This window comes from Ambystoma mexicanum, chromosome 6q, assembly GCF_040938575.1.
Source record: "Ambystoma mexicanum isolate Mex_15411 chromosome 6q, UKY_AmexF1_1, whole genome shotgun sequence".
NCBI classification, from domain to species: Eukaryota; Metazoa; Chordata; class Amphibia; order Caudata; family Ambystomatidae; genus Ambystoma; species Ambystoma mexicanum.
Window position 1 is genome coordinate 1,376,172,066 of NC_090937.1, and position 23,781 is coordinate 1,376,195,846.

At 47.3% G+C, this 23,781-nt stretch overlaps 1 protein-coding gene across 4 annotated transcripts in view; it reads right to left on the minus strand.

The window, feature by feature from the left end:
• The window catches only part of AFAP1 (actin filament associated protein 1), a 551,057-nt gene that overhangs the window by 422,814 nt on the left and 104,462 nt on the right, over positions 1-23,781 (minus strand). The gene's annotated exons all lie outside the window — the stretch shown is intronic.

Genomic DNA, 23,781 nt, shown 5'->3' on the forward strand with positions numbered 1-23,781 from the left:
TTCGAGCGCCTTCGCTCACTGGGACTCACTTTACACAAGGACAAATGTGAATTCCTTAAAACCACCATTGAATTCTTTGGTTTCATCTTCAAGGCGGATGGGGTGTCGCCTGATCCCAGCAAAGTAAAGGACATAAAGGAGGCAAGACCACCAGAGAATGTTGCGGGGATCAGAGGTTTCCTGGGCATGGTCACGTATTGTGGCCGACTCATCCGAAACCTGGCATCCCGCTCGGAACCCCTAGAACAGGCGGCATTCAACGACATCAAGGGTGCCCTTGCTGCCGATGATACAATGGCATTTTTCGATCCGAGCCTGCAGACGGAGATCGTTGTGGATGCAAGCCCTTACGGGTTGGGGGCAGTCCTCACCCAAATTGGCAGTGATCAAGAAGTCCGCCCCATTGCGTATGCAAGCAAGGCTCTCTCCGATACTGAGCAGCGCTATTCGCAAATTGAACGGGAAGCCCTGGCGGTACTATGGGGCTGCAGACATTTACGCCTGTATATCGTTGGACGTCCGGTAACAGTGGTTAAGGATCATAAGCCTCTACTACCCATCATAGCGGGGTCCTCATCCAGGCCTCCAGTGAGAATAGAGCGCTGGATGCTCGCACTCCTCGAATACGGAGTGCCCCTGGTGTATTGCCCCGGGGCTAACAATGCTGCAGACTACCTCTCCAGACATCCAAGAGGGGACTCCCAGCTGTCCACGCCGGCTGAGGAAGCAGACTAACATGTCCGTCTCGTCGTTGAGACGGCGATCCCCAACGCTATGCAGGTGGAGGAGCTGGAGCTGGCATCAAGAGAGGACGAGTGTTTCAACATAATGAAGACAGCCATGGAAGTGGGTGCCTGGAAGACCGTGCTGGAGGCTCTCGGCCGAAGAACAAATGAGGCCAGGGTCATGCTGGAGCAACTCTGGCAGGTACGTGAAGAACTGACCTTCTCGGAATCCGGTCTCCTACTGAGAGGAGACAGAATCGTGGTTCCTCAGGCCAAGGTTCAGCAAGTGATATCGCTGGCACACCAAGGCCACCAAGGCACCCCGAAGACGAAAGCTCGTCTCCGCCAGAAGGTGTGGTTCCCCGAGCTAGAACGGAAAGTGGAGGAGTTCGTAGCATCATGTGTGGTGCCAGGCAGCGTCACCGGCCCAGCGGGAACCTTCCATTGAGACGATGCAGAGAGGAACCAGACCGTGGGAAGTGGTGCACGCCGATTTCGGGTCGACAACCAGAGGCACACACATTCTGGTGGTGGTTGATGAGTGGTCTCGATACCCGGAGGTCGAGTTTGTGGAGTCAGTGGCTTTTGACAAGGTGGTAATCGCATTGGAGAAGGTCTTTGCCACTCACGGCCTACCCACGGTGCTGTGTTCTGATATCGCCGCTCCATTTCAGGGAGAGAGCTTCGCAGACCTCATGAAGGACTATGGCATCCAGCATAGGAAAGAAACGCCGCTGTGGCCTCGAGCGAATAGGGAGACAGAGCGCATGATGTGGACCCTGAACAAGGTGTTCAGAATTGCTCAGGGAAAGGGTGAATGCCTGCAAAGGGCGCTCTACGTGTTCTTGAGAGGTTACCGCACGACACCTCACTCGTCCACGTGTGTGGCACCAGCTGAGGCCCTCTTCCAACGGTGCACAAGGGACATTATACCAGAAGTGGGAGAGCGAGAGCCCGCTGTCATCGACAATGAGCGAGTGGAGGAGGAGAGAAGGGCAAGGACTGTGATGGAAAACAACAGGAGAGGTCTGAAACCACCAGCGATCGCCCCCGGGGACGAGGCACTTATGAAAAATCGACACCCTCAGGGGAAGCTATCCCTCACGTACGAACCCGTCCCTTTGGACGTTGTGGCGGTCAAGGGCTCGATGGTGACCGCGTCAGATGGAACTGCATCAGTGACCAGGAACGCGAGTTTCTTCAAGAGACTGAGGGAGCCCAGGCCGGAGCCCATGGAGGACCAGGGTCCAGACGACGCCCTGGATGAAGGTGGTGGTCAGGACTTCACCGTGAATTCACCCTCATGTGGGGGGGCCGGAGAAGGAACACCGGCCAAAGACGTAGGCAGGAGGTACCCCCTGAGAACAGGGCGTGGGAAACCTGCCCGTCTCACAGACTGCGTGATGGACTGAGGTGCAAGGTTGGTGTACCGGCGGGTCCGCCCGTGGGTAACAGCGGTCATGGGGGTTCCAGGGTGGCTGTTATTAAACGGGGGACCATTTGGGGTGTTAATGTTAGGTGTGCAATGTTTAGTAGTTAGATCCTCCTCTTCCTGTTTGTTATGGAACAGGAGGAGTGTGGCCTTGCCCCTTTAAGGGCTCGCACGCGATGGAGTGACGTTCACTCCGTCGCGTACATCTATAAATAAACGGGGCGTTCCCGGTGGCAGGCAGAGCCACCGGGGAGCCCACACAAGCAACAGCCTGTCTCCGTGTCTGTGTCTGTGTCATGTGAAGGTGGGGGGCTCACGGGACACCCTGAGGGTGAACTGTCAACAAGCCCTATATTCAGCTAGTCTGCTTTGTGGGGGGGGACGCGTTTTCGTTTGTTGATTTGTTGTTCCCATGAACAGCGAATTAGGCTGAAAATGAGAAAAATACGCTATGCCACAAACAAGCAAACCAGGGACTGAGTATTGTATGGTCGATTGAGGTCAACCTGCAGCAAATCACTGTCCGAAAAACGTGGACTTTGTTATTTTTTATTCATCGACATTTAATTTGTTGGTAAATGTATTATTTTCTTTTAAACATGTTTTTTTTTAAATCACTTTTTACACAGAAAATTGGTTTGGTTGAAGCAAAAACATTTTTTTAATCAACAATTATTGTTTTGCAGTAAAAACTACCCTGTTTACATTTTAGGTCAACAACCACCCATCCCTAGACGACCACAACACGTTGGCTGGATGCCACAAATGAAGAACTGCAGCCTCACAAACACATCGGAGACACAGCAGTGCACCCCGACATGTCAAACGCAGAAGACCTTCCAATCTGGAAATAAAACGCCCCCGGTACACCAACCAACAGCCATCTACAAAAAACACACCTGCCCAGGCGCCAGCTGCTCCTGCTTCTGCAGATGCCAACAGCTAGGCACAACTCCCTGTCTTTCCCCTTCACGCCCCTATCCAACACCCCGCTACCACCTTCTGCATGGAGACCAAGCAAATGCAGTGTGTGTGCCGCATACACCCACATAGCCTAGCAGAACAGAACACTGCCCAATAGACAACTCCGAAAGGATTCCCCAGGCAAGACTACCAAATTAATAGCAGTAAACAGAACGGGTCAGGATGACCCTTGAAGCTCCAGTGAAAAGATAGCCTGTGACCACTTTCAATAGAGCGCAGGCGGCCAGATCTTGGCAATACCAGCATTGCCTAGTTCTTAGAGACTGTAATATTTCTTGAGCACAGAGATTGAGCAAAGGCGTGGCTCGTATTGGATTTGGATCTTAGAACCACACCCATTCAAATGTGGCACCGGACTGGTATCCAACAGGAAGGGTGGCATACAACTAAGCATAAAGTAGCCAGCGCTGCGGACGGGGTACCCCACAGCTCAAAAGTGGGGGCCAGTAACCTGTGCCCCAAGGAGGGAAGGATAAGCAGAGGGATATGACAGTGGCTGGCAGAGCCTCAGCCAGTGTTGGGGGGAAATATAAAACTAACCCCCTCTCGTCCCCTAACCCCTCAGACATCTGGATGCAGGCAGGATGAGGGACTAGGTGGGATCAACACCTCTGTACAGGATACTAAAGAAGTGCTAAGAACCCATGGGCAGGGGAAGCAGGAAACACCCAGGTAGGGACAAAGGGGCACCCCAAAGTGCAAAATGCTCTTGCGCCAGCCGGCTGGGGGCTGAGCACAGCCCCCACACAGGCAAAGCCCAGGGCTAGTCCCTGGCCAATATAAAGAGCTGCAGGAGCAGCCAGAAAGCACCTCGGTGTGACCCTGGACAGCAAACTCAAACTTAACTGGGAAAGCCACATCGAGAATACTCAGCAGAAGGCAACAGGAAAGATGGCAGCGCTGTACCAACTCCTGAAGACCAAGTCCATGCCCCTCCGGACAAAGATCAACGTCTACAAGGCGATCATCAGACCAACCCTGACGTATGCCTCCCCAGCATGGATGACCTGCCATGAGCGACACTGGAAGAGTCTTCATATAGTCCAGAACAAGGCCCTGCGGATATCGTCTAGAGCTCCAATCTTCACAAGGATAGCCGACCTTCACAGAGACCTGGACATCGAGATGTTGGACAAACATCTAGCGAAGCTGAGTAAGAACTTCTGCCAAGGACTGGATCAGAACCCGAACCCTCTGATCAGAAGACTCACTGCCACCACTGCAAACCCCTTCAACCGCTACCCACGGCCCATCACTGCGAAGACCCTGTGAAACCAGCCCTACTGTAACAAGACCACACAGACCAAGAAGAATACAAACCCACGACTACATACTCAACCCGAGAAGATGGAGTAATGAGGCTCAAGCCTCGGTATCCAAAAATCACTGCTGATGGATACAAATCTATCAGCAAGACGAAGAACAAGCGCCAGAAAGCACAATTAGTTTGGGACTCCGCACAGAGCACCAAACAAAGTATCCTGCGTACACAGTTTACTTTTTCTTTTCCCAAGGACCCTCCTACCCAAGAAAAAGGGAGGAAAAGAGATAACAGGCAACTAATCACATTGTCGTGGGACCAGGAACACAGGCCTGAGGGCATAACCTCTGGACCTTGTGCCCAAAAGTACACATTATGTACTGGGATTATGATTGTAATAAAATCCCACAACCTTTAATTGTGGTACATGGGGGGATGATGGGGTCAGCCACCACCCTCACGGGTCCACCAGTTATTGATCTTCTCCTCGATTTTGCAGGTGAAATGCTCCACTCGAGTGCATTCACATTCGTTAAATATCCCGAGGGGGCGTGTTATGGAAGGAGAAAGGTGTCTGGCGGGTTGGAAGGAGAAGCATGTATGTCCAGAATGAAGCATTTTTATTAGCTCCCTGATTACGATGTACACGTCCTGTATGGCTTTTAGCCTGCAATGTTGTGTTCTGCGTGCAGAAGCAAGCAACACAGTACACCAAGCCAGTCGCGATTCCTTCCCTTAGGGGTCTGGTTTCTGTATTCGCCTGCCCACCCACCAGCTTCTCCTGCTACTGGCTACACTCTCGGAAAGCTCTGATATATCCACCTGCCTTTTGAGCGCTTCCCAACTAGCGTACAAGTGATCCAGAGAATGGAACTTCTTCACGCTGCCTAGTTCGCTCGTCTTCGCTCCATCCCTCTGCATAACTCCAACCCCCCAGGACCTGGTTTCTGTACTAGTTCTTTCCGTGCCCCATCTAAATTGCCCTGAAGACTCTCCAGCACTCTGGAACTGGACGATTCATTTTGTTTCGCCCTACGCCCACCTTTTAAAGTAAGTGTACCATGGCATCATAGGACGGGGCATCTGGAAGGCGTGCCGAGGGCTGTTATCAAGAGCCAGCGAGACCTGGCTGAAGAAGCGCCCACCCTTCAGAAGCTCACTAGAAACCCAAAAAGGAGGCCTACGTGGCTTTTGGAGAGTGACAATATTATGCTGTGTGAACTTACTGGAAATGGGACAGTTATCTGCTCTAATCCTAAGGTAACAACTGTGTTTTAAGTGGGGCAAGGGTTTGAGCGTGGGCTCTAAAAAGGGGGTGTGGTCAAAGTGGGGGTTGGTGTAGCCAGAGGAGGGCTAGTCAGCGCCAAGCAGGAGAAGTGGGGCACATTGTTGCTCCCTCACCTTTGGTTTCCTAATCACAGGCCCTCCTTTGGTTTCCTAATCACAGGTAGACCAGCAGACCTGCAGGGTTCAGAGCATGCGATTCAGAAACAAAAGTAGATGGTGCACCAAAAGACCTGAAAGTAGTGCGTCCGCCTCTTCTTTTGTTTCTTTCTGAGAGGTGCCAAACACCTCAGCACCATGTGGTTCAAAAGGGCTCCTTATCAGAAGCTTCAACCTGCAGGGTACCCTTTAAACATACAGCTCTTTTGAGCTATAAGGCTGCCTGAAGGGGTTGGCACCTCTAGTTGGGGGGATTTAAGAGGGGAGGAGACCAGCAGAGACCCCGCTTGGGAGCACTTGTTGAAGACCGCCAGGGCTCTGTCCCGCCCAACCGGCAGTAAAGGACCAGAGGGGGGTGCCTGTACTCCTGCTCTCTATATGGTAGAGGAGAGGCACAGATGACCCCAGCCAAGATTCTCTATTGTTGGTAGCAATGGACGAGCAATCAAGGCCTAGCTTCTCAGGAGGTGATGCGGGCTGCTTCTAAAGTACAGTGTAGTCCCCAAGCACCCACAAAGGAATGTCCACACACTGCATTACTTAAAACACAGTCTTTATATAATTAAGGTTCAAGGTTATATACACAATCACAATAACTCACTTTGTGCTCAGTTAATCTGCAATGGCAAATATATACAGTTCTAAGTGGTAACACGATTATTATCAGATTTCATTAAAGTGCATCAACTATAATCTGGTCAAATGTCACACAAATCAATTAATAAAGGTAACCAACAATAAACATAGGAGGAAAGCAGCTGGTTAGAACAAGTGGCAGAATACTGGCCCCGTTATCTAGACACATTTCTGTGTGGAGATTCCCCCACCTGGGCAACCTGTACAATAAAGATATACTACAAGCCCAGTCCATATATTGTTCAATAAGTCTAATTTCCTTCTACAATGTACCTGGAATAGCACAGTTCGATGACAGGTCATCAACTGATCCTTCTTGAGCGGCTCCCTTTAAAGCAGGAGCCATGGATCGTCAAGATCCTATGACGAAAAGGGTGAACAACGGCGGTGAGGCAGCAGCTTTGATCCTGGCGGTGCTCGTCGACGGTCGGTCATGGACGTCCTGCGAGGATGAGGCGTGCGGGGCACCTCAGTGACGATGGTTCAGGACCACAAAGAGTTTGTGAAGAACTTTGGCCCAACAAGGGTGTCGAGTCGTCCGGCGTCTCTACGGTCTTTGGGTTGCGGGAAACCCACCGGAGGATGCTTCTCGGCACGTCAATGGCCTGGCCTTCTCCGGCAGGATAAGGTGGTCGGCAGAGCGGACGAGCGCGTCAGTGAATCAAATGTCTTAATCAGGGGAGTGTTACGGCTCCAGTCAATGGCACAACGTCAAACAGTCCCTGCTTCTGCGCAACTAATTTCGACGGGCCTCCAGCGGTTATAGCAAACCTGCGAATCCTGGTCGACGACGGTGGACAGCTGTCCAATGCGTCTCTTCGTTTCTCGTCGGCGGTCCCCGTATCCGGCTGACAGTCTTTCGTAGGCTGACTTCCAGGGCGCTTCGGGGAAGATTAGCAGTGCACAATGGTGCCTCGTAGCCCGGGAAAAGGGCGCCTAACCAGGTCCTCCCTGGATAAGGTCTTGAAGACACAGCAGCTTTCAGATCGACAAAGTAGAGCAGCAGCAATACTTCTCTTGCAGCATGGCTTCAAGGTTAAGCTTCAGCTTCAATGTCAGTTTCAACTCCAGCTTCTGAACGCTTCAGTTATGATTCCAGTTTCAACTTCAGCTTCTGAACGAATTCTAGCAGTGAGAGACCCCCAGATATACGGTTGATCTCTCATTCATTCTGCCGGGTCACACTCAGGCAACCAATCACTCAGAAGGGCATTCAGCAGTCAAGACAGCCAATCAGGCATACAGTGCATTCAGGCCATTCTTCTCCACCTAGACACTCATAACACAGAACGTGGATTCAGACAAGTACCACGTTATTCAATACTACACACTGCATTCATACCAGTTTCAGGCAGGGCTGTCTCAGTCATTGTGTCAAACACCAGATACTAGACATCCACCACACAGAATTCATATTCGTCACACACTCCATTCACCCAGGTACCACCCACAGGGTGTACCCACAACATACGGTCGTTGTGAAGGTTCCAGCCATTCTGGGCAGCACTTCACCCACACTACCATATATAGAACTTCCACCCAACAGCCAATCATGTGGAAGGGACAGTGTCAGGGCTTCCTGGGACTTCAGGAAAACCAAGGTAACAGGCGATAAAAGGCAAGAGGCCACAGGGACCATCTGAATTCCATCAGGAATCTACTGATTCCAATGACAGGGCCTGGGCATCCCAAAATGGAAGATGCTCGGGCACCTGCCAATTCAGCACAGGGCTGCCACCATCCCGTGCTCTGCTCTGTGGGCCACACACAGGTGCCCAAAAACATACACTAGGGGCACAGGGTTGCACCCCCACCCATGGGTGCCATAAGGGTATCCATGGGTCTGTAAACCAAACCAAAAGAGAGCTGCACCGCCAGGAGTCCCACATGAACTCCTGCGCGGAAAACACAACAGAACACACAATGAAAAAGCAGTAATGGACAAGGATATGGAGGCCATGTCCCTCTGATGCATTTCCAGCATCACACAGGCTGACTTACAGCCCGGTGAAACAATTACTTGAAGAGCGCCTCCAATATGAAGCAATATCCCATTTTAAGTACTTGAAGTTAACAGAACTTTTTTTTTCCCCATTGTGCATTAAAACCCCAACTGTAGTGAGGCTCCATCACAGTTTCAAAAATGAGTTACACACGATGTATGCTATTTGTTTTGTTGAAAATGTGGCTGAAGATGCGAGAGAAGCAGCCAGCGTGGTCTTTACTAGGGGCGCAGCGACGCTTGGTGACAACTGGACACATCAAATAAGGGAAGTGGCCAGGCTGCTGTGTTCTTGGCAGCCCTTACCTCTGCGCTCAGCAGGTTTCCAGGCAGATGTGGAGGTTGCAGAGCAACGGGGGTCACAGCAAAATAAGGTTCCCGAAATAGTTCTGCGATTTGGGATTATTTTATGCGGCCTTTGCGGCGCCGAATACTCACTCCACACACGTCATAGATTTACACATACGATGTGCATTCAGCAAAGGTTATAATAATAAGCGAAAAGCTGCAGGACTTGAACACTCGCTTTCTACGGCCTCGAGAACCTCATAACACAAACCAGGCGCGGCCTGAGTGCGAGACTTTGCACGATAAGCAAGCAAGGCTTTGAACCTGCTGGTGCCAGTGGACCGCATCCCTGAGATCAGATAGGATGATGGGAGGAAGGCAGGCCAGACATGAAAGGAGCCGATGGGCAACTGCAGGGCTGTCCGAAATTCAGATCCAGCCACAGCTGGATCAAGGGCTGGCTCCTGCCAATTCGTTTCTGCGGTTATAGCACTAATGTCCAATGCCAGATTTAGGTAAATAAAACATGAATCGTGTAATTCCAAGCCCAATCATGGCCTAAGGAGCGCGACGCAAGCCAAAAGCAGAATGACGTCCCTCGACCATCAGACATGGGCCAGCAGCGGAGAATCACTGCATACTGTTCTGTATCAGACACGCCCCGCCCTCATCTCTGATGGTCACATGACCGTGCTGGTTCCTTGTGCCCCTTCATCACATGGCCACATGACAATCCTGAGGGTAAAAAATGTACCAATCAAGTTAAACGTTAGAAAATGTTATACCGCGCACTAATGTCGGATCGGTAATGCAAGGAGGGAGGGTGGGTGGTTGGTTAGTATGGTTGAGCGGGAGAAGAGCAAGATAGCTGTGATATGCCGCTGGCAGCTTCAATTCGGAAACACTGTTCACTCAGCATAAATGTGATTTTTGAAAGTTGGCCACCACGTGCTGCTGTGCGAGAATTTGTGTGATTTGTTTTGTCGAAGTGGTGTTGTGAAGTATGTGCGGACTGTGGCGCTGTAGTGGTCTGGTTGTGTTAAATCCAGAGATTCAGACGAGTAAGTTTATTAGTATGGATTGTTGGTAAAAATCCTGGAAATTCATCCAAGAGCTCCTCACTTCCCACCCCTGAAATCCACCAAAGTGCACCACTTCCCCCACCCCAGGAATCAATCCAAGTGCGTCACACCTCCCACACCAAGAATCAGTCCAAGTGCATCACACCTCCCCCTGGAAAATCCATCTAAGTGCATCACATTTCCTAGCCCTGAAATCCACCTAAGTGTGTCAGATTCCCTAACCCCGACATCCATCCAAGTGCATCACAATTCACAAACCCGAATTCTGCCTAAGTGCGTCACATTTCCTACCTATGAAATTCAACTAACTGCATCACCTGTGGCAGTTGCGATCTTTGACTCCCCCCTGGATTTACCTTAATTGTCACCTCAGCGGTCATGATTCCCAAGCTTCTCCGGAATTGTTTAAGCAGTCTGATTTCTTAGTGCAAGCCCTTTTCTAGCTAGGTGATGTGTTCACTGGCCTAAGGGGAATATGCAGGGAATGGCAAGTCATCTTCATCAATACCCTATGGGTGTTGTCTATTATCTATTGGGGAATGTCTGTTAAATTGTTGGCCCCCAGTGGGGGTACGCCTAGATTGAGAGCCTCCCTTCATCGATTTTTCCTCCCCTGGTTTCCCTTGAGCCTCCTTCCATGGCCTAATCGTATCATGCCTACCAGCTTCTCCTGTTTCTGAGTAGTCCCTCTTTATGAAGTGCAGGGAGGGGGCGTCTCAGTTTAAGGTAGCTCTTCCCAGTCCTATTCCTTGTCCTCTATTGTTTTCGGGCTACTTTTCCTTTTTCAGTACTTGGCCGGTTACGTGGTGTGCGGGTGCTGTTCATTCAGTTTCATGGTGTTCAGAGCAGAAAAGCCAGGTTTTAAGAAGTTTTCTGAATTTTGCATAGTCCTCCATAGTTCTTATTTCCCTGGGAAGGGAGTTCCATAGTTTCACGGCTAAGCAGGTAAATGCTGATCCTACCAGTTTTGTCTTTGTGTATTGTTTGGGGTCTAGGCGGAAGTCGTTGCAGGATCTCAGGGTTCTGGTTGGTTTGTAGATGGCAATTTTCTTTTGAATACATTTCCGCTCCCTGAACGTGTAATGTCATGCACATTGTTTTGAAAGTGATACTTTTTTTTTAACCGGGAGACGATGTAACATCCTAAGAGCTGGTGTCATGTGATCTCTTCTCTTGAGATTAAGGAGAAGTTTGGCTGCCGTGTTTTGTATTAATTGCAGTTTCCATTTTAAGTAGTCTGGCATTCCAAGGTGTATGCAGTTAGCAATGCTGCCCTGATTGCACCCCCCTGCCCTCTCCCTGGAACTTCCCCTCCTCCCTTTTCCCTACACTTTACGTCGTAGCACTTGTATGATTTGAATGACAAGGCATAGTAAGATAGTTTGCCTTGTCATCCCTCTTTCTTGCCTACCTTGTCTTGTCGCATCTAGACACACGTGTACAGGCGCGTTATAAATGACATAGCATATATCATAGCATAATCGATCATAGTTATGATAAGGAATATGATGGCCAGAGTTTTGTGATTGAATGAAAAAAATGGTAAGATTGTTTTAATCGTTTGTAGGTGGAAGAAGCACTTTTGGATTATTCTATTAACTTGGGGTTCTAGTGTTAACTCTCTTTGTCCATGATGATTCCAAGGTATTTTACAGCTGCAGATGGTGTCAGTGGGTTTCCCAGTTCTATGAGCCATGGGATCCGCTGATTGTTTCCTCTGCCTTCAGGTGTTATCATGATGTCAGTTTTGTCTAGGTTAATTTTGAGTTTGTTGATGTTAATCCATTGGTAGAGCTCCTTGAGACACTATTAGGGGTGAATTCTATTCTTGTATATCACTGCATTTGAAGATGATTTGTGGATCATCTGCGTAGTTGTAGCATGTTAGTCCGTGTTTTTTGATGAGTTTGATTAGCAGTGTCATGATGAAGAGTAGCAGTGATAGCGATAATCCTTGGGGTACTCTGCAGGTGGTGTCCCGTGGTGCGGATTTGAAAGGTTTTAACCAGACTGTTTCTGTTCTTTCCTAGAGGAAAGATTTGATCCAGAGCAGTGCTGTGTCAGTGAGCCCTATTTATACCAGGCTTTTTATTAGGATGTTGTGGTTGACAGTGTTAAATGCAGCCGAGAGATCCAGTAATATCAGTGCTGATTTGCCTTTGTAGTCTGCATTCATCTTTAGATCGTCCCATATTGAGACTAGTGCAGTGTCCGGTCCTCTGTAGGGTCTGAAGCCTACTTGTGCCTGGCCCAGTAGATGGTTATTTTCAACATGCTCCAGTAGTTGTTCATAGACGTAGATTTTATATATTTTTTATGGGTATGGGATGTTTGAGATTGGTATATAGTTTGTAAGGTCTTCCACATCGCCCGTTGTGTCCTTGAGCAGAGGTTTGATGTAGGAAGTTTTGAATGCTCTTGGGGACTCTCCCCATTGTAAGTGATTGATTGAAGAGGTTTAGGTAGTATTCCGATGGTGTGTCCTTTGAGAGTATGGATTTACAGCTGTATGGAGGGCAGGGGCCCATTGGGGAACCTGCCTCGTTACTATTTTTAACCAGGCTTGGCACCTGTTGGAAGAAGCACATTTTGTTTTGTGGTCCAAGAGCTAGTGGCAGCTGGTGCATGGTTTGGTCAATTGGTCTGCTTTGTATGACTCAGTGTATGTTGGTGATTTTGTTTTTGTAGTGATCTGCGAGATCGTTGCAAAGTTTTGGGGAGGACAGTGGTGAGTTGTTGCATTCGGGTGAGTTTCTCTTCTCATTTACAATGTTGAATATCTCTCTTTGGGTGTTGGTGGCTTTTCTGATCCGGTCATCGTAGTGCTTTTTTGCTTTGAGAATTTCCGATTTGTATGATCAAATTTGTCAGTATTCTACTCTTTTGTCTTGGTCGGAATTCTTCCTCCAATCATGTTCTAGTTTCCAGTTAGGTCTTTTCATTGCTTTTAGGAGGGGGTGAACCATCCAGCCTCTGCTTTCTTTCTTGCTGGGATGAAGCGCTTTTCTGGGCAGATGGCATCTATTGTTTCTACAATCCATTTCGGGATCAGGTTTGCTTTTCCGTCTATATCTGTCGCATCCAATGATATGGCCGTTGGCTTCACGGTTTCTAGTTGTTCTTCTAGGTTTCTGTGCTTGGTGGTTTTCCAGTTCCTTTTACAAATTAGTGGGTATTTTATGGGATTTCTGGATGGGTTTGATGGTAATTGGATCACAAAAGTGATGAAGTGGTCAATCTTTAGTATGTGGATGGGGGTACTGTTATCAGGTTTTTTTCGGCCAAAGATTGCATCCAGGGTGTGTTCCGATGTGTGTGTCGCTCCTTTCACCATCTATCAAAGGTTCATGGTCTCAAGTTGCACGATTAAGGTTTTCTGCAAGTTGAGGTTCTCTTCTTTGAACTATATGTTGAAGTCCCTGCTAATGATCATATGATCACATTTGATGGCTAGATTAGTGTCTGCTTCTATGAAGGTGTCTGAAGGGAGTGTTGTAAGTTGAAGGTCTATAGACTAGTATATACATGTAAGGTTTGATTGTGGGCCCATGGTAAGGTGGAGGATGAGGGATTCACAGTTATGGATGTTTAAAGGCTCAGCTGTTTTAATTTGTAGGTGTTCTGTGTAGGCTAGTGCAAGTCTCCCCCTCTTTTTCCTTTTCTGTTCACCTGTTTGCATTTGAAGTTATCAGGTAGCCAGCTGTGTAGTATGACTTTGAATTTTCAGCTAACCACGTTTCTGTGCTGAAGAGGATGTCACTTCCCCCTTCGCAGAGCAGGTCGAAGATCTCGGTTGCGTGTTTGGACATAGATCTGCTGTGGATTAAGTTGCAGTGTAGTCTCTTTGTAATCAACTGATTTGTTCTGGTTTGCATCTTTGGGTGGTTTCGTTGGTGGCTCTCCTTATCGTCTGTGGGTTGTTGAGGGTGTTCAGTTATCCTTGTTTCGTTGTTGAATAGGTTGATTAGGTCTCTAATTGGGTTCATGGCCATTTCAGGCTCCTCTTCCGATTCAGGATGGTACTGGAGGTTCTCGTGCTTTGGTGATGTATAGAGTGAGGGTGCAGCTTCTCATTCTTCCAGTTGTTTCTGCCTTTTTTCTTTGGGGTCCTGGTATCCTGCGGTCATGCATGGGCATCTGTTCTGTTGATCTGGTTGTTGCAAGGTATGGTGTAAGGAAAAGTATGGTTGCGAGTGGCTTCCTGTGATCTGGGGTTATTTGGAGTTACAGGGGTGTAGGCCCTCTTGTGGTAATTATTCTGCATTTCTGTCTGCCTTGTGGTTCTCCACCTTGTTGGTTGTGGGTTGGGTTCACTTCAGTGGTGGGGTGGCTTCCTAATGAATCTTCTTTCCACGGGTAAAGTAGGGGATATTGAGAGTGGCTGAGTCAGGCCGGTGCTCTCAAGCTGTGTGCAGCCTTGATGAGTTGGTTCGGGTAGTTGTGTGGAGAGATGGTAAGGCCTTGGTAGGGACCTAGATTCTCCCCTAGGGGTAGTTTTACCAACTAGTCGGATTCTGAGTTATGTCTTACTTACGGATGTTGAGGTTCCTGATAGGATTGCCTACCTTTCTATAATTGTTAAAAGTTAATTTCTTGCCTTTCGCCTGTGTGTGAAGTATGGCTAACTAGCGCAGTGGGTCTAAATTCAAGTAGGCCCAAAACACAATTTGCCCAAGTGCAAGATATGGCTAGCTCCCACAATTCGCAAGTGTAAGATAGGACACAATTCACCTAAGTGTGAGATGAGGCTAGCTAACACAGTTAGACTAAAATCAGATAGGGCTAGAACACGATTTGCCTAAGTGTGAGATATGGCTAATTAACACAATTGGCCTAAACACAGGAACACCTAGATATGGCACACATCGATAGAGGGATAATGCCCTAGAATGTGGGCACAACAGTAAATTCAGTAACACTTAAAACTTAACAAAGCAATCGGGGTTAAATGTGAGATATGGCTAGCTAGACACAATCAGGCTAAATGCGAGGTAAGATTACATATACAAACTCTGGGGTGGGTGCATCAGGCAACCAAGAAAAAGAGAACACGATAGCATAAGAAGTGTAAGATTGGGTTAGTCAGTTTAGTGGGGAGCAGTGATGGCTGCACCCAATGCCCAAAACCTCACTTACCTGGTCAGTAGGTGCTGGTTGATGGCTGCAGTTCCCACAGGCTAACACCGGTCAACGCCGTCTAGAGCTGATTCTTTGGGAGCTGCCCTTTGCCTCGGGGCCTTCCACCGGAGGGGTTGCCCTGGAAGGGTGTGTGATGTAGGGTTATGGGCCAATCAGGGGAGGAGGTAGGGCCGGCAGGTGGTAGCTACACACTGCCAACAAGGAAGTGGGTTGAGGCCCCGCACAAAAGGGATCATGGAGAAAAACCAAGCTAAATAAATGCACAATACCTTCAAACATGCACAGGGACACCATGCAAGGGGGTCAACAACCTTACCTCACGCCAGGAAGCTAAAGTGGCTGAGGCAAGGTGGAAAAACGCAGGGCGTAGGCCGCCGTTCCAGATGGATGGGTGAAACAGGCCAATCACGGGAGGGGGAGGGCTGGGAGGCAGCAGCTACACACCACCAACAAGGAAGTGAGTCGGGGGAGGCACAAAGTAATCACAGAGCAAAACGAAATGAAATAAAATGCACAAATACCTTCAAAAACGCTCAGGGACACCAGACACGGGGGCCAACAACCTTACCTCATGCCAGAATACTGGGCTTTGGAAAAGCACAGGGTTATATTCTCAAGTACTATTAGAGTAAGTGAAATAGTTGGGAAGCTTCATCCACGCAGGTAGCGGAATCCTCTCTTTAACTGCTATGGTTTGAACTGCTGTGCTGGCCACAGTGCAACCTAGAATAGCTCTAGCAGGCAAAGCTTCCTCTGGCCTCTCAAGAGAGACCTTGGCTCCCGTGACAGCAGAGCTCCACGCTGCAGCCATGTTCATATATGGAGTCTGAATATTTTCACATTGCACTGGCTAGGAAACAGCTTCACTGGCTACCTTTGGAGGCACAACACACTTTCGAGGTGGTGTGTTAAGACGGTCAAGGCCAAAAACTCCACCCCTTCATGTATGGCACAAAAAACAGACCAGCTCATGTGCCTCTGAGTCCAAGAAGCAAGGAGCTTTTTCGTGTACAGACTCTAAAATTTAAAAAGCAAAGTCAAAAGACACTCCTCCCAGGAACAGTGCGGAGCATCGTGAAAGAGGCCACCGGTGGAACTGTACACCACATGGTTGCGCAGCCTGAACGCAGAATACTATATTTTGAGCAGTTTCTGTGTAATGCAAATTTGCTAGTAAGGGTTAGGAGTGTGGGAGATGGCCAGCCTCTCCATATAGTTTTAAAGAGGATTTATGGTAGTTGATGTATGATCTAAACCCTATATTGCTCAAAAGCCCTTGGGTAGAGAGCATGCCCTAAAGAACACTCATGAAAGTAAAAGAAATATATTGGCAGTACATTTATCATAAAGCGCTGTTTGCAGTCCTACATCTGATAGCTGACTTAACTACATTTTATAACTACACAGATTCCACAGACTAGCACAGGTGCCCACGGAATATGTACCTCCGCTAAGCAAGGGGGATATTAAATTCATCAATTATGCCTGACTTCTGCACCCTTGGTACAAAGATCAGAACCTGCAAGTCTCTCTCCATTTTGAGGCTTTGCCCACACATCTCAGTTTTTCCCGTAGGCTGATCAAAGCCATCATCAGAACTAGATTAGGAGGGCCTCATATAGCGTGCCCATTTAGGCAGCTACCGATGCCGACCTATGGCCTGGGCAATCAGATGCGTAGTGGTCTTCTGCCGTCAACATTCTTGAGAGACTTTCCATTGAACTTTCTTGCATTCTCAGATCTTTTAACACCTCTTTCTGCTTCACACTCTGTGGTGTTAACCCTGTTCTCTCCAGTTATAGGCTGAATTCCTTGAGGGCTTGCATTTTGAATTGACAGGATAATGTCGGTTTCATCTCCTTGTTCGTGGGTCCTTCCAAGTTGGCCTAGGATCAGGGTTGTCCAACTCTGGGCCTCAATGGCTGGGACCCTGACCATTTTTAAGGATATCCATCATTAATGTTCATGAGGAAATATGTGGATACATTTAGAATCATTGTATGCAAATTTATCTGATGAATATTAATGATGGGTATCCTGAAAACCCGACATAGATCTGGCCTTTGAGTCCTGGATTTGGACAACCCTGTGCCTAGGTTATAAAAGGTCAATCTTACACCTTTTCTGCTGTACTGCCCAGGTCATAGCAACAGCCTCTACTCAGATATTCTCTGACCGACATCACTTTCCTCTCCTAGGAAACCTGGTAGATTCCAGGCATACTTTCTATGTGATGCTGTGGTGTTACTCCCGCCATATAGGAGGACTACAAAAGCAGGCGGGGCAGCAATTGGGCAAGCAATGAAAACATCCCACCCAAAAATAAATTAAAAAAACAGCTTTGTGTGTATGGTATTTCACGAATAAAATGACTGTAGACTTGGCGGCGAGAATAGAGACATGCGAGTTTGTACAATGGGGCGTGGATGGTTTGATCAATATGTAATAGGATGTGTTGCACCCAAAATGAGAATAGATCTGGGTTTGCATCATTAGGAGGACTGTTACTTGATCTTCATCCTTCACTAAAGTAGTGGATCATAGACAATTTTGCCAAAAAAGATACCGACCAGAGTTTGAATAGTGTGCAAAGACAGGAATAGTATAACAGTAAGGCTTTGTCCGGACCATTTGCAAGGCGCAGATGCTTAAATGAAGATTGCTTAGCCACAACAAGCAGGCGTTATGTGGGTGCAAGGTGAAAGAGCCTGGTTGACGCATTCTGGGCACATTTCACGTAGTCATTCTTACTTTGAGCAGAGAGGCACTTGCATTCAGTAAACTAGTCACACGCTACGCGAGCATTTACCTACTTGGCAATGACTTGTTTATATAAAACATTATTTTTGCAACGCCTCCAACTGCAGGGGCTTTGGATAGGTCATCACCCAGGATGCTTTCAAGACTTCAGAATAGTGAAACAGGTGCCAGCAGTTACCTAGAGACGGGATCATGAAGGATAGCCTCCAGTATGGTTTAGGTTTTCTGATGATGAAATACAAGGACTGCCGTACGGGGGCATCGAGACCCATTCCCAAATGAATGAGAATCTGGATATCATCTGCATTCGCGTTGCACGGGTTGATGTTTGAGTGAATGGGATTCACTGATGGCTTCATGTAAGAGTTGTGACAAAGCCAACAGTTTAACATTTTCTGCAGGCAATGTACAGAAGGGATCTTCGCCATTTGTCCACTACTGCCTTCTTTGCCCAATAACTAACAATAATTACTCCTTAGTCTTTAGTATGCTCAGATGCTCACTCCAGTAGCACAGACGAGCAGTTACTCTCATTACCGGCATGGATTGCCAACCTGGACTAGTGAGTGAAAAAACAAGACTTGACAGTCACCCTTTGCTCTCCATCTGCATCAGGAGTATGCACTTTGTAGCATTCCATACGGTGTATATCCTTTCACACACTACTTTGAATTAAGGAAACATACAGAATAGTGTGACCCAGGTTTGTCCAACTGAGGCCACGAGGGCCAGGTCAATGTCGGATTTTCAAAATTCCCCTCGTTAATATTCATAATATAAATTTGCATACAATTATTCTAAATGTATGCACATTTTGTCCGCACAAATATTTATGAGGGATATCCTGAAAACCTGTCAGAATCCTGGGCAGAGAGGCCTGGAGTTGGACAACCCGGATAGACATTTAAAGACGTCTCAATCACTTGCCCTTATTTCTGAGCGCTTCAATCTTTATCACTACCTTGCCTACTTCAAATCTGATACTATCCACCCGCTTTTTAAGAAACCATCTGCTGACCCAAATTTCCCTCTGACTATTGCACAGTTTATTGACTTACCCATTATTCAAAAGCTGTTTGAGCAGTGGTCAAAGTGTTACAGTGAAAAGAAGAGGAATGGCTTTCCCTCTGCTGCGCTCCATTGCCCGGCCGCCTTTCAGTCATACCCCCTACTCCCACCCCCCAAATTCAAACCCTCAACCTGGGTCCACTCCTTCCTTTCCTCCCCTCGACCATACACCACTCTGTTATTTAAACCAGTTCTGCAAGACTGAAGAAAACACAGTGAAAGAATATGAATTCAAATGATCACTATTAGTGTCATTGTCCCCCCCTCAGCATGCAGCTTTATGCAGGCTCCTCTTCCAATCACGCCCATTCACACCTCTTAAATGACATGACCAGGACTATAGCCAAGGACTCACCCCTCGCATCACCTGCAAACACCACTGTGCCACAATCACCCTAGTGCCTACAGCAGTTCCCACATGTCTGCCCGACTGCTTGGGAATGGGGTTCATGAGCGAGCAGTCCATTGAAATAAACAAGGTTTAGCCAGCACTTGTCAGATAGCACAATGAGGTTTGACAAAGAATTGTTGCCAGCAGAGCATGGGTTTAAATCCCCAGCTGGGGGCTGTTATTTTATTTTTTTAAAGTTGCCTTTCCTACCGTCCTGGAATGGCACTCCAGGTCACAAAGTAAGAGAACTATAAGAGATTTCCTTGAGAAGTAAGGGAGCATTGTACCCTTAAGGTCCCTCTCACTTTGACCTCTTTCATTGAGTGGGTGGTATTCAACCCAATCACTGAATACTATGAAGATGATAGCCTTGGAGATCTACTTCAATTGACCTTCTGTAGTAAACACTCTGAGACAGCACTCATGCAGGTCTCTAACTTTCGCTCGGATGCTATTGGACCTCTCTCTAGCTTTAACGACAGCCTACTATTCCTTTCTCCTCCTCACTCTCGAGGACCGTAAATTTAGCAATTTTGCTCTACCCTGGAATGCCTCCTACCTGCAAGATTACTCCTTTAAAATCTCCTGGAACTCGCAAACCTTTCACCCCACATCTCTCCCCCTGTCAGCGTCCCTGAAGGATCAATTCCTGGACATCTCCTATTCACCTTCCATATCCCTGCCCTTGGAAGAATGGTCTCCTTTCTTTGGCATTCACGATCATCTCTTTACAGTCAACACGCAAACCCTTTTTTCCCTCACCCTCCCATCAATCTCACAACAGATTACCATCTGTTTTGCTGCAATACGTCACTGGATTGCTCTCCGCTGCTTCATGCTGAACTCTCCCATCTTCCCGCCTGACATTCTTGCTCCCTCGCCCATGACTCAAAATCTTGGGGTCTTCTTTGATAGCAACTTCTGAGCACAACAATTAATAACTACCACTGCCTCTTCTACTCATATTAACCTTCTCAACATTCACTAATCTACCAAAACATTAATCTCCCCAATCTCCATCTTGGTATTCATCAAACCAGACTACTGTTAATGCCTCCTCCTTGGCCTTCAGCGCTATTCCTTCCTCCCTCTAGAAAAAATCCCAAACTTCAATATCCTACACACTCTATCACATACCCAAGTCCTCCCTCACCTCCACCTATCAACATGGTGCTGGTTGGCTTCCCATGCACAACCGCTCCCTATTCAAGTTCCTTCTCCTAGCCTGCAAAGCTAGAAATGGTCTTGCTCCTTCGTACCTGTCTGACTGTATCTCAGTTTACTCACAATCTCGTTCCATCCACTCACCATCTGTGCTCAACCTCACTGACCCATTCCACAGTACCTCCGCTCACTTCCACTCTTCCTCCCTACTCACCCCTTTCCATTGAATCCTGCTGCACATCACAATCAAATCCAGGCTAACTGTGGATCTCAGCCTAAACTTCACTTAGTTGCTAAAGAGCCACCACTGCCCCTGCACCCCAATAACCCTACATGACCGAACCACTCCCTCCAGTGCTGCATAATAAGGTAATTTTGTATATTTGTACAGTACTCCTCTCTGCCATTTGAGGCACTCCCCCTGCCCACGCACCAAATTAATGTTATATTTCTTATATTTGTATTGTTTATTTTCAACATAGTTCCACTTTTTTCACACGCTGAAACTGAATTACTCTTTGTTTGTATCTTTGTGCTATTGTACAGGCACCCTTCTCGGGGATGCTTGCATGTGTGTCATTTTGGGTAATTTTTGATCGAGTTTATTTCAAGAACGGATATGTCAATTTCAAATACAAACTTTGTTGCTACAGTTCTTGGAGGAGGACACATACGCAGTAAAGTCATGTTCTTGCTGTAAAATGTGCTTAAATAAGGCCAATCTCTCCCTAGAACTATGGGTTGTTAGCTGGCTATGGGTTGTTCTCTGCCTATCTTACTAAGGTGCTCGTCATTCAGGAACTATGTCTCAAAAACAAATCCATCCTCTGTCCAAATCCACTATTATAACTAAGGTCAGGAGAATGGCTATCTTCTCCTGGTGCTTGTGTTTAGTCCTATGTATCTTCTCACTTCTCTTATTCCTTTCAATAGACTACATGCAAAAAGTCTCTTGTCATCCACTGTATCAAATTTTGCAGTTCGTACTTCCCTGGTCCTTTTTCTTCCTTGTAAGTTTAAGTCTATTTAGGATCCTTTTCTCCGGATTGTAGCATTCTTGAATCTCTATTGCACTCTTCACCTCTCTTTTATGGTAGCTTAAGTTCCAGTTACAATTCCCAGGGTGCAGTTTCATGCAGGAGTTTGGGATTCCTAGTTTGACAGGTTTGTTCTCTCCAAATGTCCCTTTTCTGTGCTTGCTTTCTTATATTCAAGATATGAGTGGGCTTTCCCTTTTCCCCAAAGTTATAATCCTCCAATTTTATTCCCCACTCTATGGTTTTCATATTTCTTCTGATCTCGTTCAAACAGTTCGGTTTAATTATTTTCAAGCTTTTTCCCCCCATCAGTACTGAAACGTGTTTCGCTTAACTTATGAGTCTTGCTTAGCTTGCCGGTATTCCCATCTCCTGATTTACCTTTTGATTTCCTGGTCAAAGTCTGCAGTACCTGCAGTCCCTTCGATTCTGTTTCCATCTCATTGCCACTCCGCGGCTTGTTTATACAGCATCTCCTTCTTGTCTATATCATTGGGACGTCACAGGGACCATAACTCGGACTGGGAGCTGCTTACTCCCCTGGATGGTCTTGGCGCTGTTGTATCGGCAGACTGCCCACCACTCAGACTCTGGTCATGCCACTCTTTCTCCTACACCTTGCTTAGCTTTCTTGTGCTCTCGCACGCCGGTTGCCAAGAGTTTCTGGTTTCGTGCTGGAGCGGAGCTGTCGCAGGTCAGTTCCGTGTTCTCCCAGAGCCCCACCTCCTTCCGCTCCATTACCCACACAGAGATTTCCCTATGTTTGTCAGGTTTTCGCTCTCTCTCGGCTCACAGCCTCCTCTCACTTGTTGGTCTTAACTCCCTTTTTAGCCTCCTTGTTGCAGTCCATTGGTGACTTGAATTTAAAGGGATATCTTCCATTCCTTGTTGTTCATAATATAACTTTCTCTTCATCAGTTTGATAACAGTTTGATATATTGTATAAGTACATATAAGCCATCACTTACGGCCATCATGATGTTCCTTACTGGAATGGCAGCCCTTGTCCCCAAAAGAGGAGTCTCTCCCTGTGTGCTACCACTTGCCTCGACCCCTAAGGAGGGTGTTGCGGCACAGCCTTACCCAACTAGCCTCACAGGGTGGCTCCCCCTTGGGGAGAAGGAACACATTTCCCTCAATCCATAACGATATACGATAACGATAGGATCAAACCGGGCACATTAATTTTGTAAACTTTCCCATCTTAAAAGATGTGTTCTTGTACATCACAGATCTAGTTAGTAACTTGGTTTCTGCCTAAACAGACTTGAGGGACGAGAGAAGGCTATGGATTCAGGACAGATTTGGTATTTGCTCTGAAGAATAATCAATCGAAACTACATTATTAGGTTACCCACAGCATTGCAACATTTGAGTACAGCACACTGCAACAGCTCATTTAAAAAAATCTAACCTTGCAATTACAAAAAGGCCCTCTGTATGCCAGGCCACTGATTCAAACAGAAAAGGTCACAATGGTTGGTCCAAACCTTAGAGCAAAGGCTGACGAGCAGATTACAATTGCCAGTATCCTTGCCCCTTTCATCGCCATAGCCACGCTGCCTTTGGAGAAGTCACCAATACCGCCCCCCCCTCCAGTCCCTTACTCCTCAACCTCATCTCACTGAACCTCACTCCACTAGAATGCTGCTACACTTGATATTTGGCACCGCAATATGAAGTGCGCCAATATCGTTTTCATAAACAAATGTCACGTTTCACCTGTTACTTATTCCACTGCATCCAACCCAATGCACCACTAAGAACAAGTGATGTGCTCCTGTCCTCTACCACCTACGAAAGCCACGCACCAAGTGTCTGAATAAAAAAAAAGCGTGCACAAACCGCTAATGTTCATACTGGAACGTTTGTGGGGCTCGATTAACTTTCTTAATCCTCAACATGATGTTATCTATTCCAAAGCAAATCTGTGGGATTCTAATTGCGTCTCCAAACGAATATCCCTGGCTGCTCTAGCAACGAAAAGAGCCAAGGTCACCTCAACACTGGAGCAGAGTGCAGACCAATTAGGCTGGGCTTCCTCTAGATATCAAGTGTAAATATTTATCCGTTTAGGAAACTGACACGAGGCGTAGTCTTGCCAACGCTTTGGTGCATCTTCAGAGGGAGGCCGCCCCACACCTCCCCCGGCATTGCATAGACACACACAGCTTGTGTCTCTGAACGATAGTGGATTTACAGTAAACTTGAGCAAAGACTGCTAAGCCATCATTTTTAGGCCCTTTTCCCAGAAAACATATCACTAAATAGATCCCCTTTGTCTTCCATCCAAGAACTGTAGCTAGTTTGGTGCAGTACCATGTATTTCACCAGTTTGGTATTGTTTTAAAAGGGACTACACACACCAC